General features: G+C 43.2%; 1 pseudogene; it reads left to right on the forward strand.

Annotated features, from left to right (window-relative positions):
• Positions 1–24,834, forward strand: part of LOC101684569 — a 116,396-nt pseudogene that overhangs the window by 91,408 nt on the left and 154 nt on the right.

The raw sequence follows: 24,834 nt of genomic DNA on the forward strand, positions 1-24,834 counted from the left end.
ACATGATTGTAGAGGCCTGGAAAGTCCAAAATCTGCAGGGTAGGATTTGCAGGCTAAAGGCCCAGGAAAGAGATGCAGTTTGAACCCAAAGGTAGTCTTTGTTCTTTTAGGGCCATCAACCTGACTGGATGAGACCCACCTATATTATGGAAGGATATCTGCTTTACTGGGAGTCTACCAATTTAAATGTTAATCTCATCTAAAAAACACCTTCACAGAACATCCAGAACAACATTTCACCAGAGGTCTGTGCATTCTGGCTCAAGCTGACACATAAAAAATTAAGTATCACAAGTAGATAAAGAGGACGATAGGCATGTAGCTGTAGAAATACATGATAGAAATAGACAGAGATAGAGAGGGGAGACAGATACATAGTCTCTGGAAACAAACACTTCAACAATGGTTATTTTGGAAAGAAGTGGAATATATTTCTTACTTGTTAAAATGTTTTACAATGAGAATGTACTAATATATTATTTGTGGGTGTGTGTTTACAATTTTTTTTTTTTAAAGAACAAAGATTCTGGAGGGAAGGAAGAGAAAGGAATCCTATTTATGCCTTCAAACTGCTGACAAAGGAACTCTGCTGTCCTCTACTGCTCCTTTGTAGAAGGGGTTAGTGCTGCTGTCACCTCTCAGATGCCAGGTGCGGTGTAAGGCACTGGGTGTAGAGAAACGAATACAACAAAAGAAGCCCCAAACTCGTGGAATCTGCATTCACATCATCTCATTTCAACAAGTCAATAAAGCAGGCACTAATGTCATGTTTTCACAGATGAGGAAACATGGGCTAGGTGATAGCAAGAAAATGTCTCTATGTCACACATGTTCCACAACCTTATTTTGTCTATCCTCAAATCTCCCACTCCTCCTGGGATGAACACTGGACTCCCTCGGCAAAGGGAGTCTATGTCTCTTGGATATTAGCACAACAAGCATGTTGCAGCTTTTTCAAAGAGATTTCCATTTCCCTTCAGCAGCAAGATAAACTTTCCATCTCCTGCAGCTCCCAGGCTGCGGCTGGCAGCGGCTATATCACAGCCATGCCAAACGCAAAGAAAGTTCGAAGGACAAACGCAGCCAGAAAGCATCAGCGCTTTCCATCCAGCTTCCAGACTTATTATTTCTTATTATTTCTTGAGAGCGTCCACTGCTCTTTTAAAAACAAGGGGCCTATTTTGTGAGCTGCTCAATGGTCTATTTTAAACTCATGGGCTGTGTTTGTTTACATTCAATCCCAGGCCTTGCCCTTTGCAATAAACCGTCACTGGCATCGTGCAGAAAAGCATCGTGGAGACTGCCATATCACTGTTTACAGCTTTCTCATTTGAAGAAAAGGGGTGGAAATCGAATATTTGCAATTGTCCCAATTCTGAGAGGGCCCTAGAAGAAAGATGGTGCCAAGCTTACAAGTCTAAGGATTCCTGGGGCAGCAATGAGTAGTACAGAGACACTGGAATGGAACAGAGTGTGTTCTCATACACCAAGGAGAAGAATAAACCTGCTAACTTATTCAAAAAACACTTATGGAGCACCAACTATGGTAAGTGCCAGGCACTGTTCTAGGTACGTGAATACAACAATGAATAAAACAAAGAAGCTGCCCTCAGGAACTGACATTCTCTTGAACAGGAAGCAGTCAACAAATAATAATTAATAATACACTATATTATATATATACACATATATATAACATTATATGTCTGACACTAATATGTTAATAAAATTATTATTAGTAAATACATTGGAGAAACATTAGGTGCTACACATAGAAACTCAAGACCTTTCCTAAAGAGAAGCCCAGGCCTTAGTGCGACATTGGCCAACCATTTAGAAGTTGTGACATCTGAACTCTGAACATTGCTGGTCTGATTTTTATCACCTCCTTAATTCCTCTCATCCCCTTAGCCCAAACCTCTGCTCACCAAGGCTAGGCTAGGGAAGGAAGCCAGGTTGATCCTCAACACCCTCTAGCCCCTTCTGGCCTTTTGCCCACAGCAAAGCTCCAGTCTCCACACGGATTCCCAGTACGCCCTCACTCCTCTGCTCCAGGACCCTCAGGTCAGGGAGAGAACAGTTTACTACAAACATATGTCTCTAACTGTATGGACTCTGGTTTACCTCCTGCAAGTATTTGCTGTTTAAATGTGAAGCCTCCTCCAGGGGCAATGCTTAACCCAAAAGCTTACCCCTGGTAGAAGAATTTTCCACTTTGTGAAACCTGAATAAGCAGGATACCTGTAAGCCAAGAGACCTTCCAGGCACTCTCCTGGGATCACATAAATCTTCCTCTATGTCCCAACATCTGCCTCTTGCATCCTTCACTTGTCAAATGTCAGAGGCACATTGTGTTTTCCAAGGACCAGCAGTCACTATATGACATGGGAGTAGGGAGGGAGAGAGGAAGCAACAGAGCCAGACAAACAGACATCAGAAAACCTGCACATTTGAGCAAGACATTTGTTAAGAAGGTCTTTGAACCCCTCGGGAAGAAGTCCATCATAGATCTGATCCCATGGTCTATGCAAAGGGACCCCCACACTGCAGTGATGTTTTTGACAAGACCTGTGATTGATTTGCTGGCTCACTAATGAATGGACCTGGAATTGCACATTGCTTTGGCTCTAGAGAAAGCATATGATTACAGCATGCACAATGGCAAATGCTATAATTAAAGATGCAAAACAGGGTTCATTACACACCCATTTTCAGTGCTTGGAACTTTCTGAAACAGTTTCCTTTTCAGAAGCACCATCTGCAGGTGATAAGCCTCAGGAGACTTTCTTTCACCCAGGACCAAAAAAAAAAAAAAAATATATATATATATATATATATATATATATACATACACACACACATATATATATACACACACACACATATATATATGTATGTATGTATATATAAGAATGGGATTGGGGTAGGGGATGGGAACTTACAAATCTTCAGAATGAAACAAAATAAAACAAATCAAAACAAAAAGGAACCTACCGTGTCCAGTGAAAAAGTGAAAGAAGGGTGGACACCTCTCTCAGAATAGGGAGAGTTAGGACAAATGCTAGGTCTGGAGAGTTAGGACAAATGCTGGCTTGCGTTCAGAAGGCGGTACTTTGAAATTATATCATAGCTCTGAAAGATCACATCTCAACAGTAGATCACTGTAAGACATGATTTGTCCTGTGAGACTGGGTTCACAGCGGTTTCTACTGAGCCATTAAAAAATGAATAAAATAACTATAATCACAACAAAGACAAAACACCCATTGTGAATGTATAGCACACCTTCCCCACCAAAAGCACCAAGTAAATTGTCTGGATGTACCTGACGTCTCTGAGTTACCGCAGATAGAGGAAATGTTCCTTATTTTCCAGGTGGGGAAAAGAAGGTAATGAGGCACAGAGAGGTTAGGTGAGCTGCCTAGGGAAAAGGAGCAGGTCAACAGCCAAATCAGGACAAAAACTAGCACTCCTGATTCTCAATTCAGTGCTCATTCTCCTCAGACTGCACTGTCTCAGAAATGTCAAACACATTATGCAAGAATACCAGGAGTCTGTACTGAGGCAAAAAAGCTTGGTTTCCAGTTAATAAAATCATCAGTATATGCACAGCACAAAACTGCTCTCCCCAGCTGAGGGTAGACCATGGAGCAGGCCCCGGGAGCCAAGGTATCCCTCAAGCAAAGCATTGCTTTAGACACTGGCTAACAGCGAAGCTGTGAGATGCCACACCTCTTATCCACACCCCTTTCAGGACGCATGATTAAATGTGAGCTTGAAGGAAGGTCCCCATTTGCAGAGCCAGAACAGAGGAAGAAGGGTTAATGACACTAGAAGCACCTACCTGACTAGTCTCAAACTTTGGCCTTTCTCTTGATCCTAAAATATAAAAGGGTGCGGTGTGTGAAAGGGAAAAAGAATGTCACATTGACAGCTGCAAAGACAGTAAGACTGCAAATTCTGAGCAGGTCAGGCTAGGAACACCTCGTTCTAAACATTCATGCCCTTTGGCCCTCCTCAGGAGGTATTCTAAAGGACACTTGGGTGTGGGCCACTGGTGTGCAAACTGCATATGGCATGTATACAGCACACAAAGGTTATCATTTTCTGTCACTAGTTAAGGAGATATCTGTGACACTAAACTAGAATATAATTTCACAAAATCATAGAACCCCTCTCCCTAGGGAGGAAAACTCAGGAAATCATGGGTCAGCACATCTGATGTGAGTCAATCTAGAGAGGCACCGTTAAAGACCTCCAAGGACAGATGCAGTAGAACACTCCTCACTTACCTCTCGGAGAGCTTAACTGCTTCTGTTGCTAGAAAGTTCTTCCTTAAGAGCTTACATCCTTAAGAAGAACTTAAACCAACTCCCTTCCTCCATCCTGTCACTGTCGGAAGCACATCTGCATTCTTTTGGCAAATTCCAATTTTTCTCTTTAGTACTGGTAGCAACCAAGGATTGCTGAGTAAAAGAGGACAGCATGCAGATTTATGTGAAAACAAGTAAAAACCATGGATAAGGATCTTTAACTATAACCTAGACATGTATTTCTACCTTAAGTTGATAACAATAGTTTAAATTACCAGGCCATATCTGAGATGGCTTTTGAAAAAAACTTCAGATATTTCTACCTAGAATGACGAGTTTAAACAAAAACCTGAAGTTTAATAGTAACTACAGTTTTGGGGCATTCTATTCCAGCACTAATTAGGATTTCTGGTGTATACCAGGGAAAAACAGAAGACCCTAAACTGAAGGTTCAATGAATACTCTGCTAAGGCCACTAAAATGTGCCCCACATTTCCCTCATGTCCTTGTTGTAGGGACTCAAGATATCTGGGCTTTGGATCCTAGTCTAACCACTAATACATAACCAGGTTGCTGTGCAACCCTAGGGAAATAACTTAGCACCCCTGACCTTGAGCTTTCTTCACCTGATAAGTAAACATCAGTACAAATGATTTCAAAAGGAGACTAAGATGTCTAAGATTCCGCCTAATAAGTGTGTGATGATCATGAATTGAGATAAAGCTTGTGAACTACTTAACTCAATGCCTGTAAGCACATGATAAAGACTCAATATAAATGTTCGCTATAATTACCAGTTAGTGATAAGCACAGTCTAGGCTTACCAACTGGAAACAGAGCATTATATCATACTCCACTGTCCTGTAAGAAAGCCACTACTGAGCCCCTGAAGATCCAGCAACAGGTAAACTCACATTACTTGTAGAAAACTATCTACACCCACAAATGAGACTGTGAAACTTTAGAATGATGAGGATTTGTTGCTTTGTGGCTAGCCAGCATTACCCCAAATCAGATCAATCCTACATCTTAATCACTTGATTTCTGAGCCTCAGTATATCAAAGACCTATTCTAAATACTATGGAATACACTTTATGTCATTCACTATCTCCTTAGAGTTTCCTTCTCCTGCACAAACAGGAAGACTGCGTGTCCCAGCCTCCCCAGCAGTAGGCTGGGGCCACGTACCTGAGTGAGCTCTGCCATCACCATTGTGGGAGTAGTGACAGTGCAACTTTCAGATCCAATCCTTAAAGGCGTCCGGGATATAAGCCATCTCTCTTTTTCCTTTCGGTGGCAACTATGGAGGCCACATGTGATGATGACAAAGTGATAAGATGGAAGCTTCCTGGATCCAGACAGAGGAGACCTGCCATAAAAACCTGCCCAACCCACAGTGAACCTTACAAAAGCAAGAAAATAAACTCCCATTGTGTTATGCCCCAGCTATGTCAGGGCTTATTTCTATAGCACAGATGAGTGTATCCTAATTAATAAAGATTCTGGTCCTTCAACAGATTAAGGGAATGGACATGTATTAAGTACATACAGTGTCAAATTATTTGGCCCGGAAATCAATTTGGTGGATTGTAATCACCACATTGAATGAAAAATAGAATAGAACAGAAAATATCAGGAGCTACTTTTAGTGTATACATAAAAACTACTTCATGAAATGTTTGGTTCCGTTTCAGAAGTGTGAGTTATGTATGTGTTTGTGCCGGGCTGTGACACAAACTGCACTTCTTACTGTGGCTTGTGCTCAAAAAATGGAAAGCTCATGGCAATCTCATGAGGTAAGCTCTATCCCCATTCCAGGGCTAAGGGCACCATTCAGAAGATCTAAGTGATTTTTCCAAGTCACACAGTTACTAAGTGGTGGCACTAGTGTTTGGGCCAAGGTCAGTATGCCTCCAAGTCTCCCGCATGTTGGTCTCCATCACAGGTCGTACAGCAGGCAGCCACTGGCCCACAGCCACATCAGCCAGCCTCCTCCTGGGGCTCCTGAACATGGAACCTCCAACCTCACCTGGCCCCTTGGCACATTTTTAGGAGCCATGTGTGAGCATTCCAATGGCTTCCATTTGCAGATATTTCAAACAGATGTGCATTTAAAAAAAAAAATCACACAAATTTCTCAGCCTATCTGTAAAATAGGTCAGTTTATATTTGATTTCTCCCAAGTGGTGCCTCAAATACCATAGAAGGAAAACCAAGAGAGAGAGGTTAGCTCATGCCAGGCCAATGATGGCAAAAGGGGATCTGATATTTATAAATCCTCAGCATCAGATGGGAAAAAAAGAAGAAAGAGAATCCATTCTTATAAGGCTAGATGAGGTAAAACAGAAAAACCTGAACTCTAACAAGACCTATCCATCCCACTTATTCTCATTGATCCCTCAAGTGCATCTGTGGACAATTCAAAACTAAAATATGGATACTGCATATCTTGAAAATCAGTTTGAAATATTCCTGGGAGCTTTGCCCCTTTAAATATCAATGTACATGGTAATCAGCTTGACTCCTAAGCAACTCAGGCCTTGATTCTTTGGGAAATATGAACAGTCTGTTGTCTGATGCAGAAGCTGGAAGCAGCACTGTAGGTCTGATTGTCCCTAGTGACAACAGACAAGTAAGGGGCCACGGCCACCCCAACGGAGAAGGCTAGGGACCACTTCTATAGGTGTGCGGATAACCAAAGCACTATAGAAGACCAACAACTTGAGCCAAGTTCATCTCCAACCCCTCAGGGCTACAATTCAAAGGAAGCTCTGGAATGGCAAACAAGTCTTGACTGGCAGCTTCCCAGGAAGGGAGGGCTACTCTCAGTAGGTGTTATGGTACAGGATCTCTCTAGCCTTATGGCCAGCAGAGTCGCTTCCTGCCTCCAGGCAACCTGGCCTAATACCCACAAGAGACGGGTACCAAAATGAATAGGATTCTGAGGGCATTCCTCACCCACTTCAACTAGGGTCTGTTCTATTCTACCATGGCCCCCTGGAGTCACTGCCAGAGAGAAACTCTTGTACTTCCATGGGAGTTGCCTGAAAATCCATAATCATAAAAGGTTAGCAAGAATGACTCTGTAACCCCCATGCCTTGCCCAGGCAGCTCCACCCTCAAACCCAAATAACAGGCACATACGGACTCATCACAACTCCCAGTCCCTTTCCAGCTGACAGAGCGCTCCTTGAGGCAGGATCTTTCACGATGAATATTTCCAGCTCAAATATTCCATCACAAACATTTGGGCCCCATCTGAGCTCATGCGTTCTGGCATGGCCTCGCCCACACCCCTCCCCATCCACCCCCAAGAAATAAGAGTCTGATGCTCCTTCTCTACTCTGTCTCTTTGGAAAGGAAAGATGTTACTCACTAACCTAACGAGTGTATTTAAAAATTGCAGCTGACTGCCATAGTAAATTCATGTCATGTTTTTTATGATAGATAATATTTCAGAGACACAGTCCTGAATGGAACATAAAAAAAAAAAAAAACCTTCTTAGAAATACAATTTCTGTTCAGAAACTCAGCTGCCCGCTTTCAGCTATTACTTCTATAGAGAAAACACGATCTGGATTCTGGCAGACATGCAACAAAGCCAGCTAGGGGCCGGTGCAAAGGAGTTTGTGTGTAACTTAAATTTAATGTGGGAAACTTCAGTCATGGTAGCACACCTTTAAATCTCATTAAGCTCCTTCTAGGTATCAAAGGTGGGCCAGTTGTGCCATTTCCTGAGTCCTGTCAAGTACAGGGTACAGGAAATTGACAAAAGAGCTTCCATTAGTCTAGCCAAAATTCACATGGCCCTATTATTAAGATGCTGCCTAGTCTGATCACCCTCTTAATCTATCAAAACTCCAAAAGGATAATCTTTTAAAAGCTTCCCCCTTTCCCACCCTTTTAACCCCCCCAAGTCCTTTTCTTTGTTGCTTAAATCAATGTAAGGTGATTTTGCGCAAAGTTTGGAGGAGAGACGTGTTGGTAGCTGGTAAGTGACAAAAAACAAACCAGAGACTTTTCTACCTGGAAACTGTTCTCTTTGATTCAAGACTGAATGTTACCACTTTGTAAACAAAGATGATTAAAAATGCTGCCTTCCTTTTTTTTTTTTTTCCCCTTGCCCAGAGTCTTCTCACAGTACCTGGCACTCTCAAAAACCCCCATTAGGCACACCATAAGAATACTCAAAGGGATTACGTGCTCTTTGCTGGTTTTGTTTTATAAGCCAAGGGCCACTGAAAGAAAATAGAGCCTCCCGTCCAGGTGTCCCTGCCTGGCAAAATAATGGATGCAGATTGATGTGATCTGGAGGTAAAGGACATTAACGTCTTCAGACCTCTGGCAGGCACACACCACCAGGTCAGCTCCAGAGAGGCCTTGAAGAGCAGAGCAAGACTCACTTGCACCCCTGGACATCTCCCTCTCTTGATACCAGCTTTTATGCTGGGAGCAGGCTGGAAGGCAGGTGGCTCCTCCCCCTCACGCAGACTGTGTGAGGAGCTGAATGGGCCAGCAAGATGGACTGCCTGCATTACTGATTTCAGACAGCCAGCTGATGGGACACTGCACCTCCTTTTATTTATTTCCACAAGGTACATCTTCCTCTAATCTGAATTGTCTTTGATTTGAAAGCCGGGGTGTCTTCCCCCACCCCCCCGTCCCCAAAGAAACTGAATCCCATCTCGACACAGCTGCTCAAAGGCAGCCTGGTGGCTGTTACCTACTGAGGCAAGCTTTTGTGCTGCCAAAGGGAAGACAAGGCCCGCACTGCGAACATAATTTTTGATCATCCCTGTTTAAATATGCAGAGTGTCAATCAGAGAAGTATGAAGAACATTATAATTACAAAATATATCCCTGCTCTATAATCAGTATTGTTTGTTATAGTGGCCTGGATGTGATAACGATTTCAATATGTAATCCGTGGAACTTATAAATACCCATTTTACATGTGCACTTAGGAAATACACTGGGAAGAGGAAGAACAAATAAAAAAGACCACACCAGTCAATGGCATGTTTGGATGACTGGGTTGTCCTCCCTGTGATGGCAACAGCAATGATGCAACATTAATGAAATGTTGTCCACCTCAGGGGACATTTTGTGGCCAGAACCCCCTGGCCTGCAACGCTGGGCCAGGACTCTCTAGGTTCACTAAGTGATTGGCTACTGCCTCAATTTTACGTTCACCTTGTGTGGGATCTTGTGGGACTCAGCCTAAGCCAGGCACAGGCCCACGGTCACACTCAAACTGTGTGTCTGTGTATCTGTGTGTTCTTAAAAGAGTGCATGGAAGCCCACAGAGCCACCTGGGTGGGAGAGGGAGAACTAAGCCATGCTGACTGAGGACTTTATCTGCTTTACTTTGAAAGCCTCTCACCCTTTAAAAAGCAGACTGGAAATGAATTTTAAAAGAGGCCCCGATACACCCTCTGCCTTCCCTTCACTTTGAAAACTGATAAGCAAACCTACCCATCCTACATCTCCCCACCCCAGGCTGGCTTCCTTCATACCTGCCTCCCATAGGACCCCCCAGCTTTGACAAAAGCATCATCTTCCAGCACTCCAGGGCTGCACAGTAACTGGACCAAACTGGCTGCCTACCTGGAAGCCTTTCATGAGCCATCAGAGAGGCAAGCTCCAGTGAAAAACAAAATCTGCCACCACTGGCTTCCTTACACGTACAGGGTCAAGTCCACACTTTCTAGGCTGCCGTCCCATGCTGCCAACTGTCTGGGTCCAGCCTTGCAATTCAGCCTCCCTACAGAAACTTTCTTATTCACAGTCCCCCCATATCCGACCTTTGCTAGTGCCTTCTTCTGCTCTGAGATCACTCCCCAGCCCTCCCACTCCAGCAATCTCAATCCTACTTGGTCCACCACCCCCCACCGACATTCATACTCTCCTCCCCACACTAGGACACCCAGTCTGATGCTCAGGGTCTCTAACTTGGCACCTGGGGTGTGCACTCTTCAGGAGATCTATAATATTTGAGAGTAGAACATGGCCTTACATTTCACCTAAGGCAGCATCCTTCAGTTCTTCAAATGAGAAATCCAAAGTGCACACCAGGGTTTCCCAACCTGCAGACCCCAGACCTTGGAGCCCACGGAGCTTCTGGAGGGCAAGTTCCCAGTTAGCTGCCTTGCTCTGTCCTCTCCAGAGGTTCCCATGGTGCCCTCTCTGCAGAGGAGCACAGAAGAGCTAGCAAATGAAGTCCTTGCTGCCACAGTGATTTAGGGTGCCTGACTATTGAGTCTATGAGGTCACTTTTTATTTTTTCCACAGCGTGTAGCTTTCTCCAAAATACAGGCATGTTATCCTTATCCCACCTTTTTTCTTCTCCTCTACTTTACCTCCTTTCAAAGTGAATCCTTTGTCAAGGCAACAGGCATCTTCCTTATTTTTTTTAAGATTTTATTTATTTATTTGACAGGCAGAGATCACAATTAGGCAGAGAGGCAGGCAGAGAAAGAGAGGAGGAAGCAGATTTCCCGCTGAGCAGAGAGTCCAATGCGGGGCTCTATCCCAGGATCCTGGGATCATGACCTGAGCCGAAGGCAGAGGCTTTAACCCACTGAGCCACCCAGGCGCCCCTAGGCTTCTTCCTTAATTGCCACAGTTTTTCTTCCCAATTATCACACCACAGGCTTTCCATCCAAGTTCTGGATCTTATACCAGGGAAAGGCAAGAAGAATTAAAAATGCCAAGAAAGAAGATGTAGAGAAAAGAAAGCAAGGGCCCTGCCTCTCTGAGTCCTGGTTACTACTTACCAGATGGTCCCACACCCCATAACCTCAGGATTCCACAGTGGCCCTCATGTCCTTTCAAGTCAAACACTAAAAGGTTTTATCTGTTTCACTCTCAGTTTGGAATCACATTTTTTTCTTTTGAACAGGGTCAGGAAGTGGCACTGTAACTTATCAGCAAAGTCATATGAGAATATACAAGCAGGTATACATACAGTGTATTTCAATTCAGGGGTAACATTGGCTCCATGGCTCCATGGCTCCATGGCTCCATGGGCTCCAAGGTCTGGGGTCTGCAGGTTGGGAAACCCAGGTGTACACTTTGGATTTCTCACTTGAAGAACTGAAGGATACTGCTTTAGGTGAAAAGTAAGACCGCGTCCTACTCTCAAATATTACAGTTCTCCTGAAGAGTACACATCCCAGGTGCCAAGTTAGAGACCCTGAGCATCAGGGTAATAGGGATGGCTCCATGGGAAAACGGGATTTGAAGTGGGCCTGAAGAGACAAATTGGATTTGGACTGGGGGACAAGAGGAGAAAAAGTCACAGGAGTAGGATCCAAGGTGGCTGGAGACCATTAACCAGGACTAAATGTGAACTACATATGTCCCTCAAACAATGTCTACCAGTGACACAGTCCGATTTCCTCGGGGGCAGGGAAGGATGGAAAGTTAGGGGAACTCTGAGAGGACAAAGCAACCAAATGCTACTCCTAAGACCCCTAGCCAAAGGCAGAGGACGGTAAGAAAGCTACAGCTGAGTGTTGGGAAGGGCCCTGGGGACATCTCCCCAGTGTATGTTCCCCTCTTCACCAGCACCCGCCACAGAATGGATAATAAAATATTAATTCTATCTGATCTGGGGCCACCCAGGCAGTATCATGTCACACGATACTTTAATGACCACAATTCAGGCAACACAGCCTGGCTGTGAAGGAGGAACTCCTCTGCTAGCCCAAATCCAAAAGGTGCTCATGTTACAGGAAAGAACAGGAAGTGGGGCTCTGCAACTGACCACGGGACCCCATAAATGCACCAAGGCCCCCTGGGAGCTTGCTCTGTCTGTACAGGAGAAAAAGGGATCACCACTTTTCACCCTGTTCTTCATTAACAATAAAGTGAGCTTCATTAACAATAAAGTCAGCGTATGGTGTCACTCCAGAACTAATAAAATGTGAAAGTCTAATTGTATTAGCAATTTCCCATCATATTCTATTAATATGTATCATACTGGTATCCATTTTCACTGATGTGACATGAAAGGCAGTAATGTGATTACTTTTTTAGTGAAAACAAATGCTAATGTAATGAAATGTTGACCACATAAGCTGGGAGATATGGGAACCGGCAAGTATTTGGGACTTTCTTCTTCTTAAAAAAAAAAAAAAAGGAGATGGAGGAAGAGGGAGGGGTCATTCAGAATTGGGCAAAAATATTTCAAGTGTGCTGTAGATATTCAGGGTCAAACCCTGCCAATGATAGAGGTCTTCTTTAGGGAAGTGCCTGGCACACTGTAGGTTAACAGGCACAATGGAAGGCCTTTCAATATAGAGTTAAGAGGTGGTTGCTGACATCAGAGAGATCTGCCTTCATACTCTGGAATTTTCTAGCTGGGAACTTCAGGCAAGTTAATTTCCTTAAGCCCTGGCTTCAGCATTTGAATAACAGAGATAATAACAGCATCAAACTTAGAGATTCTTAATAGAATTAAATGAGATCACGCTTCTAAAGCACTCAGCAGTGTCTGGCACATAGTGAATGTTCACAAAATATCAGAAATTATTGTTGTGATAAACATAAGAGCAGAATAGCCTAGAACTTTTTGTCCAACAATATTAGTTCATGTTCAGCATGCAGCCCTTTAAAACATGCTCTTGTTTTCTGGAATAGTCTACCTTCTTTGGAAGACACAGAAAAAAAATGCTACATTCGAACTAATAAGAAAGAAAACGTGGGGAATGGAAAATAAACCTACCTACAAATCCTTCGGAATTTTGTTAACTGCCGAGCTAAGAATAAGTGAGATTTGAAGATCAAATGTGCAAAGAACTAGTGCCCATCTGAAGTGTAAAAAAGAATTGTTTTTGTTGTTATTTTCATCCAGGTCCTTTGTCCCTTCTTGCTAGTTCAGAAGTGAAAACCCAAAATCCCTTTATTGCGCTGACCAGGAAACAAGAGAGGTATTTACCTAAAGACTCAGGCACTGCCAGGGTCACAAAGGGTGTGAACTGGCCACGAAGTGCCTCTGACCCAGGCTCCTAACCAGCTGGATGGCAGGTACTCTAAGAGAGATGTGGCTTTTCAGAGGCTTTCACAGCCAGGACTCCTGCAGGAGGAAAGCTAAAGACAAGAGAGAGGACCAAAAGGCCTCTTGTGGTTGCTCCCCAACAGGATCAGTGCAAGACAATACAGGTTCTGGCCACTGAAAGCTGCCCAGAGCAATTTCTGCCCAAATTGACATGAGATCATTTCCAAGTTCCCTTCTGACTACAAGAGGCTCTGACTCTACAACATGCACCTGAGAAAACCAAACCACTTAGCCAACAACTTTGACTTCCAACAAGCAGCTCAAAGTTTTTCCATGGTCCAGTATCCCTAAAGCACACCTTCCCTTATATATTTGGAAAGAGCATCGATGAAATGTGAATGGGTTTGTTCAAGGTGCCTGGTGTCTTTCTGTGCGAGGACACAGTGAAAATTTCATTTTCTACATCAGAGAATTCCATACATTTGGAGTTTAACATTATTTAGAATTACACTGGACTGCTCCTTTCATAAATGAGGTTTATGTACTAAACATTTTGCGCAGCACTGTATTTCATATTCCTATCAACCCTCTGAGAAAGGCATTATTAATCCCATTTTGCAGAGAAGGAAGCTGACCTCAGAGAACAGCCAGGAACTAGAGGCAGCCCTAAGAATTAAATCCAGCCTGATTCTAAACCCAGTATTCTCCAGAGGACTACCCGCCTTTATGGGATCATACTTCTTGACAAAGTTACTAGACGCTCACTGAGGGCAAGAATTGCCTTTTACCAAATGAAATCAGAAGCTCTGGGTTTAATCCCTACCTCTACCTCTCAACAACTCTGTGAACTTGAACTATTATCTGACCTCTCCAAGCAGGGGAGCCATGTAATGTATAACCCAGACCAGAACACATCCGAGACGGAAAGGGAAAACTAACCAGACAGGCTGCTGGGATGACAGATAAACCAGGGTCGCCCCACAGAAATGGAGACACATGGTCCCTCAGAGCCTCACACACTCATTTGCAAAACAGGCTGGATAAAACACCAAGGTCACCTCCAAGGCTAAGAACTTGGATGCTAGGAGTACAGTAAAGGGGGAAAGATACTCAGCTGGACATCCAACCAGAAACACAAAATGGCAAATTCTGGGGGCCCAATGAGTGCACAGCTGCGCATTTGTTCATGTTTGTTTCATCTCTGAAAAACACTACAAAACACATGAAAGAAAAGCCATATCTAATCTCACCAACTAGAGCCTTCTTTGAAGTTTGGTACATTGCTCTTTCCTGATTTGTACCTATGTTTCAACAACATAACTATATAAACACATCTCTCTCTTTTTTTTTTTTTAATCAAAAAGTGAGTGACTATGCTATCGGCCTGCACCTGTGCTTATTCTCACACCAGCATATAAAAATCTGCCTAATAAGATAATATGCTGCATAATCTTCTATCACATGTGTGGAATTATACATCTCACCATTTCCCCTCTTACTGGATATTTTAATTGCAACCATTTCATAAACCAATTACAAAGAATGTCATTCTGCATATGTCCCTAATACAGACATAATACTCTTATTGTTTTGGGGTAATACGTAAGAGCACTTCAAATTCTAAGGAATCCAACCAAACTACTCACCAGAAAGTCTGTACCAATATACCCATTCCCACTGACACTATATGAATCTGCCCATTTCCCTGAATGCTTGTCAGCATCAATTGTTTTTATTTTTGCAAATATCCTAGGTGAAAAAAGAACTGTATGTTAGCGTTTAATATTTCTTTAATAACTAGTGAGACTATCTTTTCAAATGTTTATCAGCTACTCACATATATTTTTCTGTAAGTTACCTGTTCATACTTTTGCCCATTTTTCTATGGGCTGTCTTTTACTTCCTGCTTTATTTATACAACCTCCTTCATATATTAAGAACCGTAACCCTTTATATATGATACAAATATCTTCCCCCAGTTAGCCATTTGTCATATAAATTTATTTATATTGTCTTCTATCACATACAAAACTTTCTGTTTTTAAGTCCTATGTTTCAATTTTTTTTTTCTTTAAGGTCTCCAGGGTTTCTATCTTCCTTTACAACTCATTCCACCCCTAAGGTTATTAGGATATTATGCACAGTGGAAGTTCTAAGGCTGGGAGTCTCCTGGAGTCATACACAAAGAGGGCTTGCTTGAAGCCACACCTCACATGCCCTAGGGGATTGCTGGGCAAGACTCGGGGATAACGAGTAGCAGAGTTATTACTGGTTCTCTCCCAGAATGCCCCAAAGGGCAGAGAAGAGTGGATCCACACTGCCAGGGGTCTGAGAGCCTAGCTCAGTGAAAGGAAAAAGTTCTTAGAGATCCCATGCTTTATCTTAAGAACTCATTAGAATTTTGTTTCTATTCCATAACTTATTAGTACTTACTTTGCTAAAAAGGCAATATTTTGATTACTACTAAACTAAATTATGTAACTTCCCCTCCTTGAAATCGTCTATCAGGTTTAAGAGGCAGTTAGCCCTGGGCACTCCTAGTGGTAACTGAACCCCAGGTCCAGGCATTTTTAACACCGCTATTAAAATTAGACCAAAACAGAGAAGAAGGACAGTGTTGAGTTGACAAGTTCCATAGGTTAGGGAACTTAGAGCTCCTTTCAGGACCTATCACCCTGGGAATCTGACCTGAGAGCTGAACACAAAGGGGAAAGGTCTGGGCTTCAGAGCCCTTTGCAGATGCCTCCATTCCCTCTGCCCCACCTGCCCTTCTTCCACAACAGTGTCCCAGCTCCTTTTCCTTCCTTTCACTCACCCTTCCCTCTCCTCAACATCCCCAAACTCCTCTAGTTGCCCCACAATTTTCCAGCATATTCATGGATGGGGCTTCTTTATTCCTATTTGGGGGCCATAGATCACAGACCTGCAGCCAGCCACCCAAAAAGTAAAGACTACTTTTACCTTAAGAGTTACCAGGGAATGTGGAATCTTCCATTAGGACAGATCCTGTAGCAAAACACTGCACTACATGCTCGGGGTTAAGATAGTTACTGTTGGTCTCCTGATGTACAACATGGGGCAAAAAAAACAGTACTACTTCATAGGGCTCCAAGGAGAATCAAATGAGTTAATACAGATAAGGTCCTTAAAACAGTTTGTGTCACAAAGTAAGCACTCCATAAATGTTAGCTATTGTCCATACTATTATACCATATATAAGTGCTCAGTTACAGTTTGTCAACTAACAAATGGTTCTTGTGTGACCAATTTTATCCATAAGAACAAGCAATCCCCTGTCCTAAAAGGCAAGGAGGGATGGGGACTGAGGTGGCCCAGGGATGGGGGGTGTGGGGAATGATGTCAACCAAGCAAATACGTTAGAGTAGGTAACCTGTTTGCCTATCACATGGCACTTGCATTCCAGGCTGCTCCAGAAAAGATCAACAGATCTGAGCATTAGATTGCACTGCTTCCAACAAAAAAAGATTTAGATGGGAAGTGGCAGCAGCCTCTGGAGGCCCAATTTTTCAGATGGATTTACTTGGCAAAAGTTCATACCTGCACAAAGTCTTACAGCTTTCTCTTGGGTTGATCCTGAAGTAAGACTCCCAGACACTTTCCATTCACTCTCTCCTTTCAATTCTGAAGCAGCACTGTGATTTGTCACTGCTCTCTGGTTTTCATTCCAACTGCCCATGGGGCCCCATTCCCAGCATCGCCCTACCTCTCACTAAATGACAAAAGATCAAAGCTTTCATAAAGCCACAATGAGAGGGAAGGAGAGATCAGGTTATCTGGACCATTCACTATACACACACACATGCATGTGTGTACTCATGTACACACACACACACACACACACACACACACTCCGCTGCCAGATTATAAACTGCTAAGCCAAACAAGCCATAAACTCTTATGAGGGACGAGGGGGGAAAGCCATGCCAGAGAGATAACAACAATGTCAAATTTCAGACATGAGCAGGTTTTTGTGTGTTTGGGCTCCAAACCAGGGGTTTGGGATGGAAAATCTGGAAAAGCTGACGGCCCCTCAGAACTAAAGCAGCTCAACTGGGTGCCACTATAATAAATCAAAATCAGTTATGTAAAGTATAAAATTATCATTTGGAAATCACTCTCTCTGAATAATTCAATCATTGACTTTCACATCAAACAACCATTTCAACCACCCACACACACAGTTCGGTCTCACACTGGTCTTAAACTCTCTTTAATTATCGGCATTAACCTATCACATTACTATTTCATTCCTATTTCATCCTGGGGGAGGGGTCAGTGATTATGATAAATCACAATGAACGAGAAAGACTTTCAGCTGTCCTTCCACACGGTTCCAGAGTTCCCTTGATCTGACGGTGACAGGTCTGCCTTTGTCCCAGGAAGGGACAAGGACAGATAAGCAGCCTCCCTCTTGACAAATGCATTACGGATGCCAGTCAAACAAAAAGGCCAAAGAACCCAGCTCTGCAGCTGTGCATGGCCGTCTCCCATGCCTACATCCCAGGCTAAGCAGAGTCTACTTGCCCCTCTGACTGGTGGGTGGCACATGCAGATCCATGTGAACAAATTTTACCAACAGCCTGGTTTCCCATATACCCCCACTGAGCAGCAATTCTCATAAAATAACAACAAGAATTTTTAAAACACATGCATATGTCTAAAGCTAATCACGTATCCCTCCAAGAACAGCTTACTGAGCCACAATGGCAAGTCTCCTATTACACTCTTTCAGGGACTCTAGCCCTTGCTTTAGTGATCCCAAGAAACAGAATGCATAAGAACAGGCTTCAGGTGAATATTTCATTCAGGGAGTCAGGGTTTCCTCCAGTGCCAGTGGGGAATCCAGCTTCCTTGCTCTGTGTATCTAAGAGTATCTCCCCGCTCCTTCCTTACCACTCCCACTCTCATGTTTATGTATTTAACAGTGTAGGGGTTACCATAAGGAAAAGCCAACAAGATAAAAATGTTTCTGTACAGATTTCCACTGCACCCACTTTACAAAAGAAGAAAACAACCTAAATGTCATCTATGATACAGAGCTTAAATAAACTGTGGCACATCCATTCAGTGGAATGCATTTCAATCACTGAGTATCAGGTCACACATGTGCATTCATAAACAAGAGAAAGCTATTTATAGCATATTTCTAAGAGAAAAAAAGCAAAATCAAGTGAATCATTTGAAAGCATGTAAACATGTTTGATTCTATTTCTTTTTAATATGTAAGAAGGACAAACTGTGTGAGGGTATGTCCAAAATCCTAATCCTAATAATTGTATCTGGTAGCATGATTATAAGAGATGCTTACTTCTCATTTTCTACTTTATTTTTATCTGTATTGTCTAATCAGTCTACAAAAAAGCAGGTTAATAGAGTGGCTCAGAGCATGGAGCTGGAATCAGTCTTCCTGGAATCAAATCTAGTTCTGTCACTAAAGGATGTTGGCCTCAAGTAAGCTATTTAACATTCCACTGCCTCAGTTTCTTTCTCTGTAAAATGGGGAAATGATTCCAACCTCTCAAGATCACTGGTGAGGATCAAGTGGGATGATTCTGTAAAGCCCTTATAATAGTGGCTGACACATAGTAAACACTGTGCAAGTATTAGCTATGATTATTCAGATAATATCTTTATTGTATTTAAAAAAAAAAAAAAAAAAAACAGGGAACCTCGGGCCAGTTCTCAGACCTTAGGTACATCCACATCTCCTGGTATGTGTTTGCTCAGTAGTAAAATGAATGAATTAGACAGACAACCTCAAAGATCCATCCTCATTCCCTGATGGCATTAATTCAATGTGGATGCTTCTAGTGAGCCCTGAGTGAAGCCTAGAGGGTTAAGGGGACATTTCAAAGGAGGATGCAGTGGGGGGCTAGACGGAAGGAGGAGTGATGGGGCCCCTGAGAAAGATCAGAGGGAGTGTGAGTGCAGGGCTGGGGGAGGGGAGACTGCAAGAATGCCAGCCAAGGCTAGCAGCCTCTCTACTCAAGTATGTGATTAAGTGACTGGCTTCTCTTTTTCACAAAGCCAGACTCCAGCTCAAAGAACCTCAGGGACTATTTTAAAGAAAAGTTATTCCTTTGTTTTTAATTGTAATTAAGTAGGTATTTTATAATTTTTAAATGGTGCAATTTACATGTCACTTCCATGATGCGCTGGGTACCCTTCACCAGAGGGAGAGAACGTAAGTTTGAGAGGACTGCTGTGTATTATTTTGTGATTAGCGAAGTGCATTTATGCAATTGTGAGTAGAACGGAGATACTGGGATATTTCAAGACTTCATTAAACATGCCAGAACTTTAACAAATTTACATGAAGCCAAAGTTTATTCATGTTAAGATTTCATTCATCCTTCTTCCCATACTTTGACAAAATGTTTAAGTTAGTTTCTCATTTTATTTGTCTACTGAGTTCCCTAAGTTAGGGAAATTAGTATTGTGTATGCGGTTTGATTTAATTAGCAATTGGGGAAATCGGCCTGGCATGTTTCATGGAAGCTTGGGGAAATTGTCAATTAGCATTGTGTTAATTGGTGTCTGCCGTCCTTGCTTTTTAGTTTTTAACCCCTTTTACCTTGTTCCCTCTTTCAGTATGTAAAATCTGGCTGTTTATTATTCTTTAAATAAAGGATTAATTGCCTGAATTCCTGCCTCTGCTCCATGTCCTTTTTCGCCCCGAGCAGATGGGGAGCTGGGCAGGCCCTCAGTGGCGGTCTTGCCGCTTTCAGGCCCTGGTCCTCCCTGGCACAGGAGGAAGCACTCTCTGCTGTACTGCCCTATGCCCAGCCTGAAGCTTCCTCTCTGCTGTCACCACACCCAGTGGACCCTCTCTGTCTGCAATCACAGAAGATCCCTCCTGGGTCTCTGGAAGCCCCCACTGCTCGTGTTTCTGGAGTCCGTGGCAGATATGCCAGATTTGAGCAACTCATGTCCTCTGGCCCAATCAGTAGACTCCAGGAGGGTAGATGGGGGAACCTCTCAAAAATCAGGTTAGAGGGTACATGAAGTGCATCCTAGGAACCTGCTCCTTTAATCTCACTGTAGCCCCAAAAGGTAAGTTTATAGTAAAAAGGCTGGCATTCAACTCCATGTGTGGGATGCAAGATGAGCCTCTGTTGATCTTGTTCAACATTGTATTTCCAGAGTTCAGCCCTTTGTGGACTGTATGGTCCTTCAACCAGCATTACTGGTATTAGCTGGGAGCCTGTGCAGAATCGCGGGCCCCAAGGGATCTTTAAGTCACCATCTGCATTTAACAAACTTCCCAGGGAATTCACATCGCATTAAATGTGAGAAGCACTAACCTAGCACATTGCTTGACTTGTGTTAAGCCAAAAACTTGACTCTGCTGCTAGCGTGTCTGCTGTACCATAATCATCTTCTTTTCCCTAGTTTTCTTTCCCAGAGTCATAGAAATTCTGACTGGGCACCTAGCTGTCCATACAAAGAATACATTTTCCAGACTCCTCTGCAGCTATATTTTTTACTATGTGACCAAGTTCTGCCAATCAAATGTAGTGAAAGTTTCCAGAACACTTCCTTAAGAGAAAACAAGCATTCCACGCATCTCCACCCATCCTACTGGCTGGAACATAGATGTGATGCCAACAACTCCATCTTGGACCAAGAGAATAAGGATTATACTTTGGGTCTGCTGGAGCAAAAATTCGAAAGGACACTGGGTCCTCAGGGACTCAATCATCAGAACCCCCAACTTACCCTGAACTGTCTCCCCCTCTTTTCTTCAAGGTGGGAGGGGGTCTGGACAAATCTACTCTTGACTAATAAAAAATCCAAAACCTACCTTGTCTACATAACACATAGTGCTTGCCAAAGTAAAGAGGAGGTGGGGTGAGGAAATCACCTACGGTGTACAGAACAAGGACCCGTAGGCAGAAGTCTCTTGAAGACAGATGTCAGCTCAACAAAATGCTTACCTATAAGCAGAAGTGTCCAGCTGTGAAATTAAACAGCTACCTCATTGAGGCAGCAAGCTTCCCATCACTAGAAATTGTTCCAACAGCTATCGGGCCATCTTCCTGTGCTTCTGAATGCTGCAAAGGACATTTCTGCTCCTTCACAACCACCTACCTTCTTTCTTTTGCTCCTCTCTTCCTTCCTTACAGCATTTTTGTAACAAATTCCCTGGCATTAAGTCTCCGTTTTGTGAAACATCCCAGGTGGTTCCTGTTTCCCTGGCTGGACCCCAACTGATGTAATCACCAGCTTTCGTGGGTTTCTCTTTTCCCCTGAGGCCTCCCCAGCACATGCCAGAGGGGGACATATATAAAATTAGCACCTGGTGGCAGTAGCACCCACCACCAGCCTTTCCTGCTCTGGCTGATCTCTGAGCTGTCATCCATCAGACAGCAAGCAAGACCAGAGGGCTATAGAGTCTCCAACTTAACACCCAACAATCACAGCTGATGAGGCCACACTCTGAGACAGATCTATGGCTTCAATTTCTCACCAGTATTTTAGTTCCCCAGGCTAGTTGTCATGTAGCTGGTCTCATTGAGAGGACATTAAGGGACCCATTTTTCAGGAGTTGGCTTATGCTAGCAGAACTCCATTTCCACGTGATATCTATCAACAAGAAACTCTCAAACACGTTCCCTTACCCCAGTCCCTAAGCAGATTTAACTACTAGACAGCACCCATTTATAAACAAGCAAATGAAATCCTTCTCTTTGATAAGGAGAGCAAGAAAATTCTCTGCCACAGGGTTTCTTCAAGAGGTCCCCTGGGAGAGATAGAGAATTCTGGAAAGGATATCTCTGCCAGCCCTACCCCGCTTCCAGCTCAGCTTCCAGAACAGGCATTGGGGCCCACTGGTTGGTTGTAGGGAGAGGTGAGACTAGAGAGCCAAGATGAGGAAGAGGAAGCTTGTGAATTTTCTACTCCACTCTTTCTGTCTCTCATTCCAAAAAATACACTATCAACAGAATTACAACCATTACACCATTAATCAATATACTGTGTTAAGTAAATTTAAACCTCCATTAGGATAACACATTTTGGTAGATTTCTTCCATTGTCCTACATGCATTAAAAATTCTGATCCAAGTCTGTGAGACCCAACACAGGGACCAGAATTTAATCCTAATGCATTCCCAGAAGCTGAAGATCTCCAACCCTTTGGAGGGGGGCTGGCTTTTCAGAGACAAGCTGAGGTGCTCCAGAGAAGTTTAGGGAACAAATGAGTGGCAAAAGGGTCTGCTGTGGGACATGGTCATAAACTTTTTAAATATGCTTATCATTTGTCAGGGTGGCTTAGAACACATCCCTACAGTTCTGGTGGAAAATCACTGTCTATTTGTACATGTGCCTCTTGGTACCAGGGCTAGCTAGCATCAAAGGGATCTGGCTCCTGCTCAGCCCACTGGAGGAGCAAGTAACTGCTCATACCCCATGAGAAGAGAACGAGACCCTGGTGAGAGCTAGGAACTCCAGAGTCCCCCGGCAAGACCTAACCTACACCTGGCTGCCACTGTTTCATTTCCATGAAGCTCTCCCATCACCGAAAGGGCTGACCACCAAGTCTTTAGGGGCACTAGGGGACTAGAAAATAAAAAGTTCATAAGTGGACAATTTCCAGTGGGTCACATTGATGAACAACACTAAAAATCTTTCGTGTTTTTCTCTAGAGAATGCCTTCCTTTGTTTCAGTTTATGCTCATCTCCCCTATCCTGAAATTCTTTATAGATTGGGGGTAGGATCATACATTAGACACAATTAGCTCTAGAATTCCTGGGCTGTAATCAGAGTAGTGAGAAAGCTTCTGTCTGTCCCTGTTTCTACACACACACACACACACACACTCTCTCTCTCTCTCTCTGTATATATATATACACACACATATGTATATAGACACATAAGTATACATACATACACACTAATTAATATACATACATATACACTATATATTTATGGTGTCTCTCTCTCTGCATGCACAGAAAGCTCATATATACTATGTGTATATGTTGAAACAGCAGAATGAGGAAGAGAATCCAAAAAACAGAGGAAAACCCAATGGTCAGAGTCTAAAACAATCATAGTAATTAATTAATAACTAGCATTTACGATATGCCAGGCACCTTGCTAGTGCCTCTACATGTACTCAGTTTTTTTCCAATTTTAGTCATATCTATGTACACTAATAGTACCATTTGCTAAATGCTTTTCTTTTGATAAAGTTATTTGTCTATGATTATTTGAAGACAAAACTCTCATAGTACCACAATATAATCATGGGTTTGATGTGCTTTTGGTAAAATATATTGGAATAAAATCTACAACTATAATATTTGATGAATTGTTCACCAAACATTATATACAACAGTACTCATAACCTCATTTGCCCATCACACACTTATTCTTCACAATTCCATGCTGTATCACCATTGTCCCCATTGTGCACTGGAACAGTCAAGGCTCACAGAGGCTAAGTAACTTGTCCAAAGCCCAAGACAGTAGTCAATGGAGGAGACTGTCCAGAGAAAGGGAGTGGCCGAGAGTGTCCAAAACCAAAGAGGCCAGTCGAGTCAACCAAAAATGCAAAGGATCCCTTTACATCTGGAAAGTCACAAGCCCAGACTGTAATGAGATAAAGAATGGAAAGGTAGGAGAATTGGTAAATGGACAACTCAGGTACTTGGAAAGACAGATGAAAGGGACACAGAGTTTGTACTCGATTCAATCAGGCCTACAGATGCTCCCGGGTGCAAACCTCAGAATTGTGATTCCCTGTGTTCCCCTTTCTTCCTGGTAAAAGTAAGGAAAAATGAGGGCAAATGCAATCATAGGTCTAGAAAGGATGTCTCAGACCCCCGAAAAGGAATCTGGAGGTGTTCTTAGTCAGGTGGCAGCTTGAGTCAGGTCAGGGAGCCAGCCAGGAGGAAAAGTGAGGCACTGGGTTAGGATGGCAGCCCTCAGAGCTCTTAGCATTTCCCCATTCTAACGAGGAAAGGTCCTCACAGCAATGCCAATGCTGAAGTTCCTCCCCATCACAGCTGTTGCTCTGATCTACCTTGAGGCAGGGACCTCACAGAGGTTTCCATCTCCTCCTTAAAACACTGAACACCCTTGAGAGCAGGAGGCAGCAGATGTTAAAGTCCAAGAATGGCAATGAGGGCTCCAGTTTGCACCATCTCTGGAGGTGAGTTTACAGCCATTTAAATGAGCATTTAAATTCCAAGAAAGAGCTTTTATGGATGTAACCATCCTTTCCTCATAACTGCAGACATGGTATTGGGTCAGCCAGGATGTGTTTAAGGTAAATGTTTTAGAACCACTGAGAAAGACAAAGACCAGATCAGACCCTCCTTCCCCTCGCTCCCCATCCAGGTGGAAGGATAGGGTAAGGATGAGGACAGAGTGGGAAAACTCTTATGTCTGGGGACTAACAATGGCTATCAACCTTGCAAATCATTTGGGAGGACTGCCACTACTCCAGAGAGGTGAGTTTTCTATTTCCTGAAGACTATTTGGCTCCAAA

Source organism: Mustela putorius, unplaced genomic scaffold (genome assembly GCF_011764305.1).
Source record: "Mustela putorius furo isolate JIRA1106 unplaced genomic scaffold, ASM1176430v1.1 tig00000224_pilon_pilon_pilon, whole genome shotgun sequence".
Taxonomy (NCBI): domain Eukaryota; kingdom Metazoa; phylum Chordata; class Mammalia; order Carnivora; family Mustelidae; genus Mustela; species Mustela putorius.